Genomic DNA, 22,199 nt, shown 5'->3' with positions numbered 1-22,199 from the left:
CCTTATAGTTAATCGGGGTTGACTGAGTTCATACTTTAACCACCATTTTTCTGCTTACTTTTGAAATGGTAACTGATACCTAGCAAATGCTCCAGAAATATTGGCTATTAGTATTATCTATAAAGATAAGTCATGTAAGCAAATGACTTTAGCAATTTATTATAAAACGGACTCCCATAGTCTATTTTTTACCATGGTAAAGTATTCTCTCATGGTAGAGAATGCATATTTTCTTATTTTGCTTACTGTGTCTACTGTACTATTAGGAGGTGGGTTCCCTCTTTCCTTATCCCTCTCCCTGCCCCCTCTTCTCTTTTATACACACACAGACTATATGATGCCCACTTCAGGATTCATCATAATCAAGATACATGGAAATAATAATGAAATCTTACTGGAATTCCATGCCATTAAACAGAAACCTAGTAAGCATTTTTCTTCTTGTAATGGTATGTTATCACAAAAGGAGTTTCTCCATTACTTGGAGTCTAGGGACATGATACCATATCTTCTGATGAGTTTCTGGCAGGAATTCTTTGCACAGATAGTGATTGGACCAACGTCTCCGTGAGATGGATAAGTGTCTGATGATATCACCCCCTTCTCCAAAAAAGACTCTCATTCCTGAATTGACTATTGCAAGTGCATTCTGCTGCTGCTGGGCTTGTCGGAAGGAAGGTTGACACAAATTCCCACTGAAAACGAAAATTAAGTGGCACATGTAGAAAAATAAGGAGTGACAATTATGCACTAAACAGTTTATGTATGCTGCCTCACAGGACCTTGTCACACTTTCTGTTATGGTCTGAACCTTGCCCCCCTCCCCTCCCCAATGGATGTGTTCGACTCCTAGTACTTCAGAATGTGACTTTGAAGATACAACCTTTAAAGAGGTATTTACATTAAAATGACGTAATTAGGGTGAGCTCTAATCTAACATTGTGGTGTTCTTCTAAGAGTTAATTTGGACATAAACAGAGGGAAAGCCATGTGAGGACACAGGGAGAAGATGGTCATCTACAAGCCAATGAGAGAAGCCTCTGAAGACAAGCCTTGCCGACATCTTGATACCAGTCTTCTAAGCTTCCAAATTGTGAGAAAAGAGAGTTCTATTGTTTAAGCCACTCAGCTTATGGTTTTTTTATGATGGTAGCTCTAGCAAACTACTATCCCCTTCAAGGCAGGCTTGGTTATTCTCATTTTACAGATGAGGAATCTGAGCCTCAGAGTGATTCCGTAGTTAGTTCAGGTCACAGATCTTGAAACCAGGATCCAGTCTTGAGTCTGAGTTCACTTTGAGTCCAAAGTCCTTCTATCCCCTAAGTTCTATTGAAAATGTATTTTTTTTAGACTCTTTCAAACTCCAAGATATAGGTATAACATATTTTCAAGCCTTCTTTAAGAAAAAGCCTATGGGACAAAGAATTTATAAAAATCTATAGGGAAGTAATTTTAGAGTTGGGATGGAGAGAGACAGAGAGAGACAGAGAGACAGAGAGGGAATGGTAGAGACAAAGGTCTCTCAATTCTAGGAATGGTTGGGGAGTGCATAGCACAAGTAAAAGGTAACTACTAACAAGTACTGTAATCTCCCCTGCAAATAGTCAACACCTGTCCTTAACTCACTATATGTTGGAATTAATTTCCTGTACAGGAATTAACAATTTCCTGTAAACTCACAGGAAAACCAGGAGACTGAAAGGACATTCTCACCTTCCTCGAGTAGGGTATGTTCACTGAGATCAACAGTGATCTGTTGGGACTGTGTCTGTTGGGAAGTGTCTGTTGGGACACCTTCTGAGAAATTCCCCATTTAAAGGAACCTGTTCTTTCCCTTCTGTGGAAAGAAATGACACTTCCCCGGGAATCTGCTCTGTTAAACAAAAAAACTTGGAAATAATTCTACCAAACACCTGATGAAACTGGTTGTTTGGGAAAAGAAGTGTTCTTTCTATGCTTAGCAAATTGGCCCCCCCTACAACAGCATCTTGTAGTATTTCTTACAGACTAGGTCCCACTTGTGGTGCTGTTTGCTTCTTTGCTTGTTTATAAATAAAAATATCTAGCAGAGTGGCCCAGTAGTCACATGAACAGTCCTCTTCACAATTATGAGCACAATTCATTTTGAGCCTTGTAAGGAGGCAGTAGATATCAGACCCTTCTTGATAATCTGTTCAAGTCACTCAACAAACATGTATTGTTTATAACCACGAACCCTAGTAGGTTCAGTAATGAATAAAAAAAATTGGCTTAAATAAATTTATACTAGTAAAGTGCTGCCTTAATTTTTTTTGTATCTTTTTCCAGCACCTAAAGAATTTCTGTTCTTTAATCAATGTCCTGGGGGGGTGGAACCACGTAAAGCTATAATGTAATATGACTTTAGGAAGAAAGTTAAGAAGCTTTTGATGTTTACATTCATATCACAAAATATGTTTCTCATCATATGATTGTTTTAAAGGGATGTTACTTAAATACACAACTCTGAATACTAACCTTCCTCCTAAAGATAATTTTGTGGTTCAGATGATATGAAGAGTAGGTATTTAACAACATAGGTAGGCAGGTAATAGAAGGCTAATCCATATTTTTAAATGAAAATAAAAACACTTGACAGGGATGAGCACTGGGTGTTATTCTGTATGTTGACAAACTGAACACCAATAAAAAATAAATTTATTTTAAAAAAAGAAAAAAAAAGAAAAGAAAAACAGATTTATAGGGGACCAATGAGCAATAATTATTAACCAAGTTGGAAAAAGAAACATATTAAAAGCCCTTGATTTTGTTTCAAAAACAAAACTCATAAATACAGAATGGAGTCCAGCCATTTTCAACAAAAAAAGATCTGTAGGCTTCCATCAATGAAAAATTAAGTATGAGCACACAATATGACAAGGTTGCCACAACCCCCCTGTACCACCTGGAGAAAGTCTTCAATAAGGGGGCTCGCTCGGTAGTTTTTAACAGCCTATAGTTCTCTCAGGTCACATAAGGACACTAACCAACACAAGTATGGTCAACTAGGGTGGATGGGAATGGGAATATAGCTAGCACAAGGCCTCAAAAAGAAACTGACGCAGACATTGGAAGTGTATGGAATTAGGAACAGACTGATCAAACTTCCAGCATCCACGAGGGTGCGAAGAATTATTAATATTACAAAGAACAGTCATTTTCAAAACTGGACCTCCTGCCTCCCCAGAGAAAAAAATGGATAAGAGGAGCAGGTTTAGTAATTTCCAAGGGGTTGTCACTTACTTTTTGATAGCAAGTTGAGGGTACAGTTGCCCACGGCCAGGAGGGGATTCAGATCTGAATCTAGGTGCCTGCTCACAATATGGCCCCCTAAAGACTATTTAAAATAATGAGTTCTATTTTCAATATATGTTATGTAATTATAAAGACACAAGTGAGAGTTAAGGATTAAGCAAGGCTTTGGAGAATCATTATTTTTTGTCTGTTACAAAAGAATTAAAATATCATGATTTGTCAGAGATAGTCACTCCAGACACACATGCCAGAGTTTATCATCATCAAATACATACAGCCATGCTCCTGATCTGAGATCCAGCCAGAGTTCCCAAATGCTTCAAGAGAGCTTGGTACATCTGTGTCTTCTCCTCTGGAGAGTTCTGGATTGTTTCACCCAAGATATCCTTCACCTGAGTCAGGCTTAGGCCAGCACCTAAGGCCAGCCCTGAAGTGAAATAATTTATAAATAAATGCAGTGTGATTAGTGATGACCTGGAAATGTCATTAGGCCAAAGTTATAGACATGGGATCTTTTTCCTGGATATCGCTGCCCTGCTTAGTGATGATAGTGGTGGTGGTGGCGGTGGTGGTGATGGAGAAGATGGAGGTGATGAAGGTGGTAGTGGTGGTCATGGTGGTGTTGTTAATGGAGGTGATGATAATGATGGTTGTGATGGAGTGGAAGTGGTGGTAGTAATGGAGATAGTGTGTTAATGGAAGTAATGGCTGTGATGGAGGTAGTAATGAAGGTGGTTGTGGTGATGGAGGTAATGGTGGTAGTGTTGTTAATGGAGGTAATGGTGGTGATGGTTGTGATGGTGGTGATAGTTGTGATAGAGGTGGTGGTGGTGGTGGTGAAAGTTGTGATGGTGATGGTGGTGGTGGTGGTAGTGATGGAGGTCCTGTGTGAATGGAGGTGATGGTTGTGATGACGTGGTGGTGATGGTGATGTAGGTGGAGGTGGTGGTGGTAGTGATAAAGGTGATGTAGGCCAAATTTTTTTTACTATGCTGAATGCTTCCCAGAATCTCCTTGAATCTTAAGAAATCTTTGAGACAATAGCCCTATTTCACTGATGAAGAAATTGAGATTCAGAATTTGACTAAGTTCTCACAGCCAATATGCGAAAGTCAAGAATTAGACTCTAGAGCTAGACTCCAAACCCACATTTATATTACCTCTCATCATTGTCATTAAATCAATTTCCTTTGTGGGAACAGATGGGCCAGTCTGTAAGCTGCTTAATACATAAACCTGCTTTCCTTACTACTGTGCTTCTAGAGAGAAAAGATTGTGTTCTATTCATCTTTATCTTCTATCCAGCACTTAGCATAATACTCTTCACTGAGTAGTTGTTACATTTCTCTGATATGGCAGGCAGAAAGTTTTTTTCAGTAGACTGACTATTCAGACAATGAGCATTCCATGTTCTTCCCTGGGTCTCCTCCAGAATGTTATCATTTTTATAAGGAGAAAATCTCTGTATATTGTAATTTGTAATAATTCTTTTCCTGCTTGCCTGCTGGACAAAGGACATAAATTGACTAATGAATTTGAACTAAGAAAACAGGGATCATAAGAACTCACCATTATGTGAACAGTTTGCAAAATTCAGTTCTTCAATTCTATCAGGAGAAATTATAACTGGGTGAAAGATGCCCTTAAATTTCTCTTCAGGCCCTAAAAGATGAGAAAAAAATAAATGTTGAAGTTGTGATTAAAAGTGATTATCTCTGGGCACCTGGGTGGCTCAGTCAGTTAAGTGTCTGACTCTTGGTTTTGGTTCAGGTCATGATCCTGAGTCATGAGATTGAGCCCTGTGTGGGGACTCTGTGCTGGGTGTGGAGTCTGCTTACGATTCTCTCTCTGTCTCTCTCTGCCCTCCTCCCCCCTCACACACACACACACACTCTCTCTCTCTCTCTAAAAAAAAGAGTAATTATCTTTAAATACACAAAAATTACATATCTTTCTATTGATCTGTTCATTGCCAAATCACCCGGAAACCAGCCAGATGGACTTTCACTGAACTCGGAGGACTCTTTGAACTCGTCAGCTGTAAGTCTTGGCTGACTATTACGAGACAACTTATGGCACACTCAAAATTCTCTTTGGGAGGACTCTGAGAGACTCTTCAAAGAAGTAGGCAAACTGAGTTCACAAAACAGACACAATAGAAAAACCCTGTAACTGCGGTGTAAGAAAACCATTTTATATCTATCCAGATACCACCAAAAGAGGAAACAAAGAGCAACTTCAAATATGAGCCTGAGATCAATCTCCACATGGAAAGAAAGGACAGCTGTCACTGGAACTGTTACTTCTGAGTTGTTATGAAGCAGATCTCCTGGGTGCAACTCTATGCACTGCACTGATGGCAGGCAATCGGAATTTACTTATGTAATGGAAGTTGTGAAAGTCTCTTGAGCAATCTGAGGAAGTCGAGTCTAAATGATTAAAAGTGTTTTTTCAGACTGTTTTTCCAGAGAACATGCATATATGAGGTTCTTTCCTCCAAAGTCCTTTTCCTCAATTCCCTCATAAGAGGTCCCTGGGGCTCTACATACCTACAGAGGTGTTTCCCATGACAACAGGGGCCTGAGGATAGTTGAATTTAGCTTCTAGAAGCTCCTTCAGGGTCTAGTGGAGAAATCCATGTCATTCTATCACCATTAAAAATCTTGGTCCTTTGTGGTTGTTTCTCAGCCATTATCTGTCAAAAAAGCAAGAGGGACTCAAGATCATCTCATGACAACACTTTTACCTGTTTCTACCCCATTTTGGTAGGAACAGAGAAAGGAAATGGAGATCTTTTTAAAAAATAAAATAAAAGTGACCTAAGAGTAAAGCTTTACTAAGGAATCAGAGTTCAGATTAAACATATAAAAATATTCTATTCCTTCTGGAGACTCTTCCTATATACCTACTTTGGTGCTTTTATATCTCAAAGGAATTCATTTCAATGTTTCAGAATATTAAAAAAATATTTGAGAATATTGTAATATGCTTAGTTTTGTAAACTCATTCTGTGGAAGGATAAACTTCAACAAAGATGGAAGTAGGAAACATGTCTACATTTATAAATGTTGTGATGTTATTTCATGACATTTTCTTATAGATACAATCTGCTGCTTTTAGCAGTCAACTATCCCCTAATGACGGCTCTACCCTCATTCACCCATCTTTCTTTTAGTCTCGTACTCTTTTTAAAAAAAAAAAAAAAAAGATTTTATTTATTTATTCGAGAGAGAGAGAGAGAGAGAGAGAGAGGCAGAGGGAGAAGCAGGCTTCATGCAGGGGGCCCAATGTGGGACTTGATCCCGGGGCTCCAGGATCAGGTCCTGGGCTGAAGGCGGCGCTAAACCACTGAGCCACTCAGGCTGCGCTAGTCTCATACTCTTTACACCTTGGATTAACCATGGCAGATGGATGTTACCAATTTCTCAATCAGCTTCTGAGAAGATCCATAAGCAAATACCCTTCCTAAGCATCTCAGCATGAATTCCTTTAGAATGAGTTCAAATTTGCCTTACCATTAGCTCTGGAGGAAAAACCGATTCTTGAGTTGGATCCAATGGCAGAAACTCCTCTTCTGAGAAGAGCTCTGGACTTGTCTTAAAAAAAAAAAAAAAAAGTAACAGGAGTTATTGTCATCAGGTAACTCTGACTACCTTAAATCCTTTGTGGAGGGACGCCTGGGTGGCTCAGTGGTTGAGTGGCTGCCTTCAGCTCAGGGTGTGATCCCGGTCCTGGGATTGAGTCCCACATCGGGCTCCCTGCAAGGAGCCCACTTCTCCCTCTGTCTATGTCTCTGCCTTTCTATGTGTGTCTCTCATGAATAAATAAATAAAATCTAAAAAAAAAAAAAAAAACACCTTTGTGGAATGAGGTCAAAAGAGGAAAGACATACAGAGACAGACAAAAAGCCAACTGGCCAGCCACAATCTCTGTGTTCTAAGTCAAGGGCTCTAATATAGACCTAGTTTCTAGCAACTCAGTGCAGATGCCACTGGTCCTCCAAAACTCAACTTCCTGCACGTTCTCTTTGCAGTCTGGGAAAGCAGAGGAGACAGGCAACACTGAGACAAAAATTTTTCCCCAAATTGCCACCTATCACCTCTCCCTCTGCCAGTTCTTCCATTTCCCTAACATCTTCACTTTGCTTCTAGTAGTCCTGGAAAAAAGACTTGAAAAAGCTTTTATTTTTTTAAAAAACAAAACAAAACTAAACTAAGAGACATTAAAGAATCAATGTGTTTTTTCTTCTTCTTCTTTCCTCCTCCTCCCCCTCCTCCTCCTTCTCCTCCTCCTCCTCCTCCTCTTCCTTCTTCTTCTTTTCTTCTTCTTCTTCTTCTTCTTCTTCTTCTTCTTCTTCTTCTTCTTCTTCTTCTTCTTTTTAATATGTTTTCTATTCTATGGATAGTTGTACTTGAACCAGAATAATATCTGGAATGAGGAATAAAGTTGTTCAGAAATTTTTTTTGGGGGGATGAAGATGGAGAATGGAGAGGGGACATGTTGAAATACATCAAATGATAAGTCAACTTGGGCAGTTATTTATTCTTCCTAAAAGTAAGTTGGTTTCTGTTCATGTCCTGTGAAAACCTTATAAAAAATTTACATTTCACTGACCTTATTTACTTCTTCAAATTCTGGTAATTCACTTATTTCTTGATCTAAATGGCAAATCCCATTTTCTTTACTTTGACAGCAGCCAGAAGTCTAGTGGGTGCAAAAACAAATAATCAACAATTTATTGCTGATTCTACCATTTTTCAGCTTTATTGAGGTATAATTGACAAATAAAATTACATATTTAAAGTGCACAATATGATTGTTTTACATATGTATAATTTGTTAAATGATTACCACAATCGAGTTAATTAACACATCCATCATCTCACATAGTTACCATTCTTGTGTGTGTGTGTGTGTTGTGAGAACACTTAAGGTCTACTCTCTCAGCATATTTCAAATACACAACACAGTGTTATTAACTATAGTCACCATGCTGTAAATTAGATTCCCAGAGCTTATTCATCTTATAACTGAAGGCTTGTGTCCTTTTTTTTTTTTTTTTTTTAATTTTTTTGGCTTGTGTCCTTTAACCAGCATCTCTCATTCTCCTGATCCCCCGCCGCTGGCAACCACCATTATACTCTCTGTATCTATGAATCCAACTTTTTTTCTTTTTTACATTCTTCATGTAAGTAAGATCATACAGTATTTGTCTTCCTCTATCTGGCTAATTTTACTTAGCATAGTGTCCTCTAGATTCAGCCACATTGTTGCAAATGCCAGGATTTCCTACTTTCTCACAGCTGAATAATATTCCTCTGTGCAGTATGTGTGTGTGTGTGTGTGTATGAATGTGTACATTCATCTGTTGATGGGCCCTTAGGTTATTTCCATATCCTGGCTATGGTGAATAATGCTGCAATGAATACAGGAGTTCAGATATCTCTTTGAGTTACTAATTTCATTTTCTTCAGATATATACCCCAAAATGGGATTGCAGATCCTATGGTGGCTCTATATTTAATATTTTGAGGAAATTCCATACTTTTTTTCCAGAGTAGCTGTACAACTTTATATTCTCATGAAAAGTGTATAAAGATACCCCTTTCTTCATAACCTTGCCAACATTTAACTTTTGATGTTTTGATAATAGCCATCCTAACAGGTGTGTGGTATCTTACTGTGGTTTTGATTTACATTTCCCTGATGACTAGTGATGCTGGGTACTTTTTAAGTACCTGTTAACCATCTGTATGTCTTTTTTTAATAAAAAAAAAAAAACTGTCTAGTCAGATCTTTTGCCCATTTTTAAATCAAATTACTTATTTTATTTTTGCTATTGAGTTGCATGAGTTCCTTATATAATTGGATATTAATGCCCTATGGTTAGTAGTTTGCAAATATCTTCTCTCACTGTGTAGGCTGCTTTTTTATTTTGTTGATTGTTTCCTTCACTGCGGAGGAGATTTTTATTTTTATTTTTTAAAATATTTTGTTAATTTTTTAAAATTATTTATTTATTTATGATAGTCACACACACACAGAGAGAGAGAGGCAGAGACATAGGCAGAGGGAGAAGCAGGCTCCATGCACCGGGAGCCTGACGTGGGATTCGATCCCGGGTCTCCAGGATCGCGCCCTGGGCCAAAGGCAGGCGCCAAACCGCTGTGCCACCCAGGGATCCCTGTGGAGGAGATTTTTAGTTTGAGATAATACCACTTGTTTATTTTTCCTTTTGTTGTCAGTGCTTTTGGCTTCTTATCCAAAAACCATTTCCAAGACCAATATCAAGGAATTTTTTCCCCTATGTTTTATGGTTTCACATTTATGGTCTTACATTTAGGCCTTTAATACATTTTGAGTTCATTTGTGAGTGATATAAAATAGGGATATGGTTTCATTCAGGTTTCCCCAAGACATTTGTTGAAGAGACTATTCTCTCCCCATTGTGTTCTTGGCACCCCTGTCAAAGACTAGTTGACCATATATGCATGAGTTTATATCTGGGCTTTCAATTCTGTTACTGGTCTGTGAGTCTGTTTTATGTCAGTGCCACATTGTTTCAATTGTTAAAGCTTTGTGAAATAGTATGAAATCAGGATGTGTGATGCATCCAGTTTTGCTTTTTCTCAAAACTGCATTGCCCACTCAGAGTCTTTTTTGGTTACATGCAAATTTTGGGATTTTTTTTTTCTATTTCTGTGAAAAATGCCAATGAAATTTTATTAGGGGTTACATTGAATCTGAAGGTTGCTTTGGTAGTATGGACATTGTAACAATATTAACTCTTCCAATCCATGAGCATGGGATATCTTTCTGTTTATTTCTGTCTTCCTCAATTTCTTTCAACAATGTCTTACAGTTTTCAGTGTACAGGTCTTTAGTTCCTCAGTTAATTTTATTCTTAAGCATTTTATTGTTTTTGATGCTATTGTAAATAGGATTGTTTTCTTAATATTTCTAATAGCTTGTTAGTATATATCAACACAACTGAGTTTTGTATGTTAATTTTATATCCCACAACTTTACTAAATTCATTGATTAGTTCTAACAATTTTTTTGGTGGCATCTTCAGGGTTTTCTATACATAAAATCATGTCATGTGTACAGACAATTTTATTTCTTTCTTCCCAATTTGGATGCTTTTTATTTCTTTATCTTGCCTAATTGTTTGACTAGCACTTCCAGTACTAGGTTGAATGGAAGTGGTGATAGAGGGCATCCTTGTCTTGTTCCTGATCCCATTCATTGTATTCTTCAGCTCCAGAATTTGTTTGCCTCCTTTTAAAATTATTTCTATCTCTCATTTAGTCCATGTATTATTTTCCTGATCTTGTTGAATTATCTTTCTGTGTTTTCTTGTTGATCTTGGTTAGTAAGATCCATGTCCTATTGATGCCTTCTCAGAGCCCTGGCTGCTACCCTCCCACCTTTCCCTGTTCCTAGATTATGCATCACTCCTCATGAGGTGAGATGAGGTGAGAAAGAAGTGGGTCTCTCTGACAGTGTCCACATAGCTAGGGAAGCCAGATACCCATTCACATACTCTCATGTTCCCCCATTAGATAAATTGTGAGCCAGGAAGGTCTGAGTTGGTACTGAACCATGACACTTTGGAGGAAGGATAATGCAGATAAAGTGAAACTCTTCCTTTCATTCTCTTCAGTGCATACAATCTTGGATTTATTGCTCTTGTTCGATTGGTGTGATGGGATTTCTCCAGTGGACTCTGGACTTCCATAAGTCACTCTTATGCAGAATTGATTTTCAAAATTGGTGTTCTTTGGGACAAAGCCAGTGGAAAACTCCCATTTCACCATCTTGCTGATGTCACTCCTCTATCATCTAAGTCTTTTTTTTTTTTTAAGATTTTTATTTATTTATTCATGAGAGACACAGAGAGAGAGAGGCAGAGACACAGGCAGCGGGAGAAGCAGGCTCCATGCAGGGAGCCCGACATGGGACTCGATCCCTGGACTCCAGGATCACACCCTAGGCTGCAGGCGGCGCTAAACCGCTGTGCCACGGTGGGCTGCCCCTATCATCTAAGTCTTAATTCAAGCCTGGTACCTGATGAAAAAGCAGCTGGTCCAGCCTCAGGAGGAGCTGGCCTTCTGGAATGAGTTGCTGAAGCTGGAGATGAAATGCAAACCCCAGGCCGGAGGCAAAGTCTCTTCTACTAGCTATTAATAAAACAGTTGACTACTAGTTGAAGCCTAATACCGAGTCAATACTGCTAAATCTTATGAAAAAGAACCATGTGTATGTAAACATATCCATACTAAATTTTAACTCCAAAAAATCTGAGCTTATGAGAAAATCTAAATAGTAGCGATTATTCAACAAGTAAAAATATGTAAAAATCTTATAATAAAGTCGGGCACTAAGCAATAAATATTAACAATATTAATAATATTTAATATTTTAATGATCTATATTAACAATTATTATGATTATCACTCAGTTCTTATTTATGACATATTGATTTCATAGTTTAATGTCTAAAGGGCAATCTTATGTCCCTCATTTCCAAGTTGTTTATTCATTTATTCATGCAATAAATAGTGACTGGGTAGCTACTCAATCAGTGCATGGTGACCAGCTCTGGAGATGCAGTCTCCACTGTCAAACAGCCCACTGTCTGATGGACACATGGGAGAGCAAATGAGAATTAAACCACTGCTGTCATAGAGGCATGCACAGAGGGACACAGGAGCAACAGGGTGCAAGGCAGCTGACACAAACAGATCAGGAAAGACCTCTGGAAACAATGATATACACCCAATATCGAGGTGCTTAGGTGTTCATTGTGTGACTATCAGGGCAAGCTCAATGAATGGCAATAAGTGCCTGCCCAAGATCAGATAACAAACAGCAATTACAGACCCTGGATAAGAAAGGCCTTGTATTAGTAACAATGGTTCTTGTCCTCATGACACCTGGTAATCTCCACTGCTTTGTTTCATTAGAAAAAAAAATACACTCAATAATATGTTCCTTTCCTTTTAGGATTCCTGGGTAGCTTAGTCAATTAAGCATTCAACTCTTGATGTTGCTTGGGTCATGATCTCAGGCTCATGAGATTGAGCCTTCTGTCAGCCTCCACATTCAGTGGGGAGTCTGCTTAGGATTCTCTCTGCCTCTTCCCTGCCCTTGCTCCTGCTCGTGTGTGCACTCCCTCTCTTTCTGTGTCATAAATAAATAAATTAATTAATTAATTAATTAATTGAAAAATGTGTTCCTTTCTACTTATTTTACAGAAAGTTTTGCATGCATCAATTATGGACCTATATCCTGTGCAATGGCATAGGTTACCCGAAAGGAGAAAAACTCAACTGTGTTACTCAAGTGACCCAGTAGAGAGCCACAATCTGCCAGATGCACGATGGAAGTAAGGACCCCATCCAAGAAGAAAGCTCTGTTTGATATTTCAGTCTATATAATCTACAAAGTCTGATTTTTTTCAACAGCAACTTGGGATATTAGGTTGAGAGTCCTGAGGTAGAGCTGAACAACTCAGCTATTTGTGTTTTCTCTCTAAACAGTTTTATATCTTTTGCTTATGACAGGTACTCAAAGAACACAATGATTTCAAGCTAAAAACTTGGTCTACAGGCACATTCAAGAGCTAAGCTTCAGTTGACAGATCAAAGACACTTTATAGCAGCAAAGGCAAATGTTAAACTTTTGAAACAACCGGGCACACAATTTATCTACAATAAATCAGGAGGGTAGTGTTTCTCTCACAGTAGTCCAGAGCCCACATTCTCCCCTCATCCCCCAAATCTGGGGTCTTATTGAGAAAACAGAGCCACTGAAGCAAGCCATCTAGAGTTTAACCCCAGGAATCTTCACTCTATACAAATTCTCCATGGAAGTCTTCAGCACTCTAAGATTTGAAAACCCCTTGTCACTTGTTCACATTATAAACAGCCATGAGATCAAATGCATAAGAAGATCTAAAGGAATTCAGGCAAGAGACAGTTCATGTACTGCATCTCCTCTTTTCACTTCTACTTGCTCTGATCTTCCGTGTGTGGAAGAGTTAGACACATGAGCTTTAACCTCGTGTTCTCTGGCCAGGAACTACGGTACTTGGGAGGCAGGAAACAGACAGATAGAACCATGGGGAGTTTCACCAGAAATAGGATTTGGGAGGCTATTATTCTAAAAAACTGTTTAGAATCTTGTTAATGAAGACCTCCTCTATCCATGCACATACTGAGCTTCTGAACTTGATAAAATCACTCTAGACTGGATAAAGACAGTTATTTGAAATAAATATCACCAGAAGATCTCAATCTTTTTTTTTCAATCTTTTTGATATCATATTGTATTCATCAAGAGCCCTCTGATATCTAATATGATCCTGAGAGCACCCACTCCATAAGAGAAAGTGGTGGAGGAGAATGGCATGTGGAGAAAACTGGATCCTTTCAAAGAGTAAATGAATAAACTGGCTCTGTAATGTTTGTAAAAATGAGCAAACAGGAGCACCTGGGTGGCCCAGTTGGTTAAGCATCTACCTTCGGCTGAGGTCATGATCTCAGGGTCCTGGGATCAAGCCCAGGCTTTCTGCTCAGTGGGGAGCCTGCTTCTCCCTCTTCCTCTGTCACTTCTCCTGCTTATGCTCTTTCTCTCTCTCTCAAATGAATAAATAAAATCTTTTAAAAAAAGGGAGGAGACTTTTATAAATTAAGAAAAGACAAGAAATATATCAGCCAAGTGCAATGTGTGGATCTTGTTTGAATCCTGACTTAAACAAAGTAACTCTTCACTATTGGTGGTACAACTTTTTTTTTTTTAAGATTTTTATTTATTTATTTATTTAATAGAGACAGAGAGAGAGAGAGAGAGGCAAAAGGAGAAGGAGAAGGAGGGAGAGAGAGAGAGAGAGAGAGAGAGAGAGAGAGGCAGAAGGAGAGGCAGGCTCCATGCAGGGAGCCCGATGTGGGACTCAGTCCTGGGACTCCAGGATCACACCCTGGGCCGAAGGCAGGCACTAAACCACTGAGCCACCCAGGGATCCCCTGGTGGTACAACTTTAAATAAATTATATTCTCTAAACCTCAGTGTCTCCACCTAAGACACGGGAATAGTAACAATACCTATCTTACAAAGGTATCATAAATAGTAAATGAGACAATCCTTATATAGCATTAATACAGCATGTGGCACATGGTAAGTGTCTAACATCAACTCTTATCATGACCATTATTTAAAAATAAAGAAGCATACATATATATATAACCTACCATTAAGGACATCAGTTAACTGTTCCAGAGAGGACTCTGGATGGTTCCCTAGCAATTATAGATGAACATCACCATCCCAGGGGTACAGAACCCACATTGTGTGCCATGACACCTGGCAATCCTCTCCTGGAAGCACAGATAGGTTAGAAATGCAGAATCTTTAGGCCCGAACCCAGATCCACTGAATCAGAACTTATACTTTGACAAGATCCCCAGGCAACTTGTTTGCACATTAAAATTGGAGAACAGACTAGAAATTCCTTCTCATCCTAGGTGTCTCCTTTTCTTCAGACCAGGTGGCTGTGATTACTGGTCTTCATATTTCATTAAAGGTTCTCATCCTTTAGAATCACCAAGGGAACTTTAAAATTTCCAAGGCCCAAGCAGCAGCCCAGACCAAGAACATGGGCATATATTCCCTGGTGGTTTCAATATGTAGTCCAGAATGGGAATCACTGAAATAAAAGTTACCCCCTTTAAGTCCCTCACAGAAGTGAAGCAAATTGCACTCAGGTTGAGAAAACCAAACCACACCAAACCTCCTGAGTCTTCTAGCTGCCCACAATTGCCCTATCACTAGAGCACACAGAAGTGTGTTTGCAAAGTGTAACCATTAATCCAGAAAACAGTCAAGAAGGAAACATTGCCTATTTCTCTATCAAATCTTTTCCTTCCCAGCATTTTCTCTTTGGAGTCTAACTTCAAAGGCACAACCCCATTCTGGAATCTGTCTTCTGGCAACATTGCAACACCAGTTGCTCAGCAGCCACTACTAAATGAAAGGATGTCTCACAGCTGTAAAACAGCCACATCTCACAAGAGCATCTAAGCAGAATTTGCTCCCTCTAGGTAATGAGGTTTCACAGGACAGAAACAGGACCTGACATTCCTTCAAGTCCAGAGAATGTGAAGTTTAGTTATTCTCTATATTGCTCCTATCTTTTTCCCTCTTATATCCTTCTCCCCATAAGTGACCTTCATTAACCTAGATAAAAACAAGTAGCAACAGCATTTTTATGGGCAATGTATAAATAATTTAAAGAGCCAGGAGTCTAAAGTGCCCTTTCATTTGAGGTAAAGTTCTAACAAGGTGCTGCCTTAGGAAAAAAAAGCTTCCAAATTTATTAAAAACTCCAATTATCTGTCTTCTGAACAAGTCCTACATTTACTAAGTCTTTTTTGGAGCTGAGATTTTCATCCAGCTTTAAAATGAGGTTACTCTGCACTTTGTAAAAAAAAAAAAAAAAAAAAAAATGACGCAATTATAACCCTCAATGCATACGGTCCTCGTTTCTTTGAATTTGGGAGATGTAAGAAGGATATGTCCCATCTAATTAGAAAAAAAAAAAAAAAAACCCAGCAATATCAGAGTTTTCTTTCAAAAGAAAATGCCTTGAAGGCTTCCAAAAGCATCTTTCTAAGGAATCAGTTATAAAACATCCACACACCAGGTGTCACTCCTGGCCTTGAGCTCAACTTCATGAATGGGTGGGCAGTGGCCAAGCAGCAGAGCTCAGACTGTTCGACTGCATTAACTTGCGTGGCTTGCCATGCTTTTTGAAGCACAGAAATCCTATGAGGAAAGAAGTACACCCTCACCTCAACAGGATGAATCCTGGCCTTGGTGCTTCCTATGCCTTCTATTGTGGTGACAGCAACCCTGTACAGAGAGCAGATGGGGATCAGACAGGCATTGGCTGCATAATGTCTTCAGAATGCAAAAGAGAAGCACAAATTACATTGTATCCAGTGGGAAATGAATGAGCATTCACCCAGCACCTCCAATATGGCAGATTTTGTATGATGCCTCAGGCTCTGCAAATACATTCTGTCCTCAGCTCATGCACATTTTTTAGAAGCAAAATACACAGGTTTCTTTTTTTTTTTTTTAATACACAGGTTTCTAAACAGTATTTCATCCACATATATACACACACAAAAGAAAGATTGAAAGAATATTATTCATTTATAACTAAATGTAAATATTTGTTGAGTGTCTACTATGTGCTAGGCAAAGTTCCAGGCACTGGAATTCATTGGTGAACAAGACAGATAAATTCCTGCCTTGTAGAATATATATTTTAGTTGCAGGAAGATAGACAATACATATATACATAGACCATACATACATATATAAACTGAGATAGTAAGAAGTTCTATGAAAAAATTGATACAGGCAAAGGGAATAAGGAGTTGCAGAGGTGAGGCAGGCATTGCTATTTACAAGGTGATCAAAGAGGGTTGATAATGTAACATTTTTGCTGGAACCTGAATGATTTGAAGGAGCCAGACATGAAAGGTTTGGGAGCAAATATTCCAGGTAGAGGGACAAAACAAGCACAGGCCCTGAGGCAGCAGTGACTTTGGGATGTTTAGGGACAGAAAAGAGGGACAGAAAGAAGCCAGTGAGGTTGGAGCATAGTTAATACAGAAGGAATGGTAGGATTCCAGGCTAAAAGACGGGCAAGGTAGGTAACTGTAAGGCTTCATTTAGAAACCAAGGCTTCATTCTAAAAACCAAAACAAGCCATATAAGCTATATGATTATAGTTTTTAAAAAATGCATCAGATGCTGAGCATGTGAAGAAACTTAAACGAACTAAGCCCCATTAAGTGCAAGCCCTTTATAAGAGAGTGAGATACAGATGCCCTCATCTCTGACTGATGTGGATGGAGAAGGAATCTGCCATAGTAGGAGTAAGGAGAAACTACACCAGTTTTCAACAAACTTCTAATGAGGGCTGAATATAGAGCTGAACTGCACTGTCCCCAAAGTCTTCCCCACCAAACTTCACTGAGTGCTGAGGGTAATACTGTAAAACTAGTGGTAGGGAAGGAATGCTACAAAAAAACTCTCCAGGCATGTAGACTCTTAGATGAGGAAGATTTGGAAAAAAGCAAGAGAACTAAGAGAAGGCTGTAAGCACTCTGGCTTCACAGAGTGTAGGGCAGCTGCCACCCTCCAGATACTAAAACAAGGAGGTATGGCTGCAAGAGATCTCCCAAAGCATGGAAGTGAGATAGGAGAGTAAAGAGAACTTCCAGGTGAACTAAAGTAGGCAGCCAGGCTGTAAAGCAGGGAGGGATCACCGAGAGTTCAGGAAGCAGGTGACTTAGCTGTGGAATACAGGCAGATCTCTGAAATCTTACCACTGCTCAGATCCTCAGCCTTCATCTGCGATCTGTAGAATGATGTAAAATGGTTTAAGATATGCATAGTTAGAGAGAGGAGGGGGAGAGAAAATAAAAAGGGAAGGAGGAAAAGAGGAGGGAGAGGGAGGGTAGAAGGGAGGGATAGAAAGAAAGAAAAGAGTAAATATTTGAAGAGATGATGGCTTGAGACATTTCTAAAGCTGATAGAAGACATTAACCCACAGATCCAAGAAACTTGGCAAATCTGAAGAAGGATAAATATCAAACATAAAGAGAAGATGATAATGTAATGGGAAACTATTGGTGATTTTTAAATAGGAGAGTGTGGTGATCTGACTTATAGTTGAAAGTGATCTGTCTGATGTACAGAATTCACCAAATAGAGGGCCAGGGCCAGGGGTGAGAGCAAGGATATCAGTTAGTAGGCTATAATGGTAACACAAAAGTGTGATGATGGCATTATTCTTCACTGCTATTTCAGCCCTTCCTTTCTTCCCCAGACAGCACAGAGTCAGACAGCATTTCAATTTTCAACAGGGGATTCTTTGACCATATGTCATCCTCCCTGATGATATAGTTTTTTCTAACCCATTCATATTCCAGGGACCATGTTTATCTTGTTCATCATTGTACCCAGTATCTAGCACAGTTCTTGTCACATAGTGGGTGCTCATACATATTTATCAAGTGAAAGAATAAAACAAAGTTCAAGACTTTAAAAATGCAACCATATCTGGACTTGGCTGCAAGGTACCTTATCCTCTTGATAACGGGGTTATATGATGATATCATCACTGTGCAGGCACCACAGCCTCCCACTCCACAGCCATACTTAGTTCCTGTGAGTTGAACTGGAAAAAGCAGTTAAAGATAAAAATGTATTTTCCAAAATTCTCTATTTAGAATAGCTCTGACCTTAGAGGACACTACCATCAAAAAGACTCTTGAATATATAGTTAAGTTCAGATAATACCTTAGCTGTTATTATTTAGAGTTTTGTAGATTCCTGATTGGCATTTGTGTATCATATTTAGTTTCCTACGTTTCAAAACAACTGGACTGCCAAAACAGGGCCAAACTCAAAAAGAGTCTATACATATAAAGGCCCAATTACTTGAAAGTATGAGTACATTGCACATTTGTCTTCATCCTTATCTACATATTTGATGCTATACAGAGTAAAGTGTCAAATTGTAAATAATTATTTGTGTGTTAGTATCCATGTTGACTATACCTCTCTGCTTCCCAATGGCAGAAACTGCTACTTGTTCCCTCATATCTATTTTCTCACTCTTTTTTGGTAAAAGATACCCCAATTTTCAGCCACACATGTGGTTTCCCAGAATAAAAAAATATATTTTCCCAGCCTCTTCTGCAGGTGGGTGAGGTTAATGACAATGCTGGCCAATGGGATGTTAGTGTAGTGCTATGTATGACTTCTAGGACAGAAATGTCCTCAAAAGGAGAGGGGTGCCTCCTTCCTCATCCCTTACCTCTTCTCATTTTCTGGAGTTCAGATATGATGGTTACACTCCAATTAGTCATCTCTGACCATGAGGACAAAGCTGCATGCTGAGGAGGGTGGGGGAGCAAGATCCAAGGAGCTTGGCTCCCTAATAAGGTTATGACACTGCTTTACTAGCCCAGGTATTTACCTACCTTTGAGATTCCCTTATGTGAGTGTGACGGCCATGAGAATGTGTTTTGCAGACCTCCTTCAACATGGAGCATAAATGACCAAGCTGTTGCATTTTGATTTATATCACCTTAGTTTTCATCAAGGCCATGACTCCCATGGGTTGCTCCCCGCCAATGGCTCAGTGCTATGGAAGGACATGGGAGAGCTTGTCAGCCACCCTCAATGGCTTTGATGAATGTACTTTAGACTGCACAGCAGCCTTAGACCCTCCCACTCAGCCTCCTCATCCTCTCTTCTTCATGGGTGGCACTTGCATTATGGTCTAATGTCTCCCTCGGCCTTCTCTAACTCTCTTACTATTTCCTTTCACTCAGGAAATCAGCCCTTGCACATTTAATCCCATTTTGGGTGTCTGCTTCAAAGAGAACCGAATCTAACAAAATGAAAAAGGAATAAACGTTTAACATCTATCTTATTCACTGCTATTTGGGATTTTCTGTCACTCACAAGAACCAAATTTTAAATATTACACATTAGTACCATGGATAACTAGGAAATCAGTGTTTATTGTTTTTATATCCAAAGATCTTGAATGACTTCCAGAATATAGTTATTGATGCTTTTTGAGTTGTGCACCCTTTGGGGAGTCTCAATCTCTCAAGAGGGAATAAAAATGTAGAAATTACCATTGCCACATGTTTCTGCATGTAATTTAGAGGAGTATACAGACACCAGGAAGTCCACTGGAGTTCATGAATAGCAGGCTAAGAACCCATTCCTTACATGACTTTCATTTAGAAAGTTTTTCTAAGGTAACATTTTCAGGTTTAAGTTCTCCATGGTTCTTTAACTTTCATTTCAGGAGATTTCTGTGCTCTTTTTTTTTTCCTAATGGGCATGATGATTAGTTCTTGAAGATAGGATGTCAATATTGTGACTCTTAGTTCTAAAGGATGCTTAATTAAGCCCTTTTAAGATTTGCTATAATTCCCACTGCTAGCTTCTCTATTTTATACAATGTATTTGGTGCCAAAACATATATTAGAAAGAATCTGGCTCTTCTGACAGCCAAATTGTGCAGTGCCTGCAAAACTAAAACTAAACTTTCTTAAAGAAGAACATAAAACCATAATAGTAGGGAATATGGCTCTAAAAAGATATTTGAAATATAACCTACTAAGGATATCAGTACTATACACACACATGCGCACACTCAAAGCATAGAAAAGGATATACTTCTTCCTCAGCTGTGGTAACAGCATTTTTTCAGGATCAACATTTTTTTCTATCACCTGTACCAGACGGAAAAGAAGAGTTATGTACATAAAGCCGAGACAGCTTGTGTGATATTCACATCAGCAGGATCACACTTATTTGTTGGAAATGTATATTAATCAACTCTTCTACTCACATTTTGAATTTGATTTAATGTTTATGGAACACCTGTGATACACAAATCATCTCTCATAAGTGTAAAGTCAAAATCTTGAGCCCCACCACCAGTTTGCTACTGTCCTTGGTCCTGAATCGTCGCTGTTTGCTAAGGCAGTGGTTGTTTCTACCAACAGAATACTACTGTTTCCCGTCCAGCTTCTCTTAGAAAGTCTGAAACAGGGAAAAGATATTAGTAGAAAAGATATGGAAGAAAGAAGTAGGAGGTGGATGCTGGGAAAGAATAGCCCCAGAGATACTAATATAATTTTTTAAAAATCTTATTTATCATGTTCAAAGAATTAGTTTTCAGAAAGAGAACACAATCAACCGTGACTCCCAAGTCAAAGAAACAAAAGAGAAGATAAAATGTATATGCCAAGTAATACAAAGATGTGCAAGAACGATATACTTAAGAAGCAGGTTTGTGTGGGAAGCCTAGCAGCACAGCAATAGAACAGCAGCAGATTGAAATGTCATGATTGGTTATGTTTCCCAAAATGATCAGGTTTTCTCTTTTTGGATGAAAACTTTGGATTTCTTTTAGAGTTACAGAACAAAGAGAATCATAATTTGCTTCACAGTCTCAGAAGTAGAGTTCATCTTTCACCATGTTATACTGCTACCTTTTTGGGAATTGGGTGAGGAGGGGACATATGCTTATTCTGTGGATGTCTCCTCACCCTCAATTCTAAGTGGCCATATGCCAGGGAAAGTGAAGTATGTGCCAACTACCAATGTCAGATCTGTGCCCTAGAGGAATCTGCAATATAGTGAGAGGTATGATTGTCTGTGTGTTTCTGGGGAGAGTATGCATACCCATACTGTAATACAAAAAAGTGCCCCTCCAGGCATCCCCAACTTAACATGAATATTCATATTCAAATGAAACTCTTTATTTCCCAAACTTACTCTTTCCCTTCTTTTCACTAACTTGTTTAATAGCCTTACCATCTGCTAAGTCATCCAAGCTTAAAAACCTGAGCTATTTTCAACTTTCTATTTCTTTCAATCCATCACAATCAGTGTCACCAAGTCATGTCACTGATACTTCCAAAATAATTCTCTAAATACCCTTCACTTCTACTGTCACTCCTCAGGGTCAACACTTATTACCTCTTGCCTGAACAATTATCAGAGCTGCCTAATATGTCTCCTGCCTCCATTCCTGGCACTCACAATGCCACTCTTTATACCACTACTGGAATGACCTCTGTAAAATCCAAGTCTGATCATCTGCATTTGCTTTAATTCAACACTGCCTCCTGGCTGCCAAACCACCACACTGGGAATTCCTGAATCATTCAAGGCACCTGTTAAAATGAATTCCCTATGGAATCAGAATTTCTAGGAGAAAGAAAAAGAAAATATGCATCATTAATGAGCACACTGTATGGGTCTTAGGGACATTTATGTTCAAGAGTTCCTGGAATACAAGAAGAAATTCA

General features: G+C 38.9%; 1 pseudogene; it reads right to left on the bottom strand.

The window, feature by feature from the left end:
• Positions 1–20,645, bottom strand: part of LOC121480826 — a 68,107-nt pseudogene extending 47,462 nt beyond the window's left edge.
• Positions 20,646–22,199: the final 1,554 nt, after the last annotated feature.

The sequence above is a fragment of the Vulpes lagopus genome, chromosome 22 (genome assembly GCF_018345385.1).
Source record: "Vulpes lagopus strain Blue_001 chromosome 22, ASM1834538v1, whole genome shotgun sequence".
Lineage (NCBI taxonomy): Eukaryota > Metazoa > Chordata > Mammalia > Carnivora > Canidae > Vulpes > Vulpes lagopus.
Note: the sequence above shows the minus strand (reverse complement) of the source record. Positions and strands in the feature narration are given on the sequence as shown.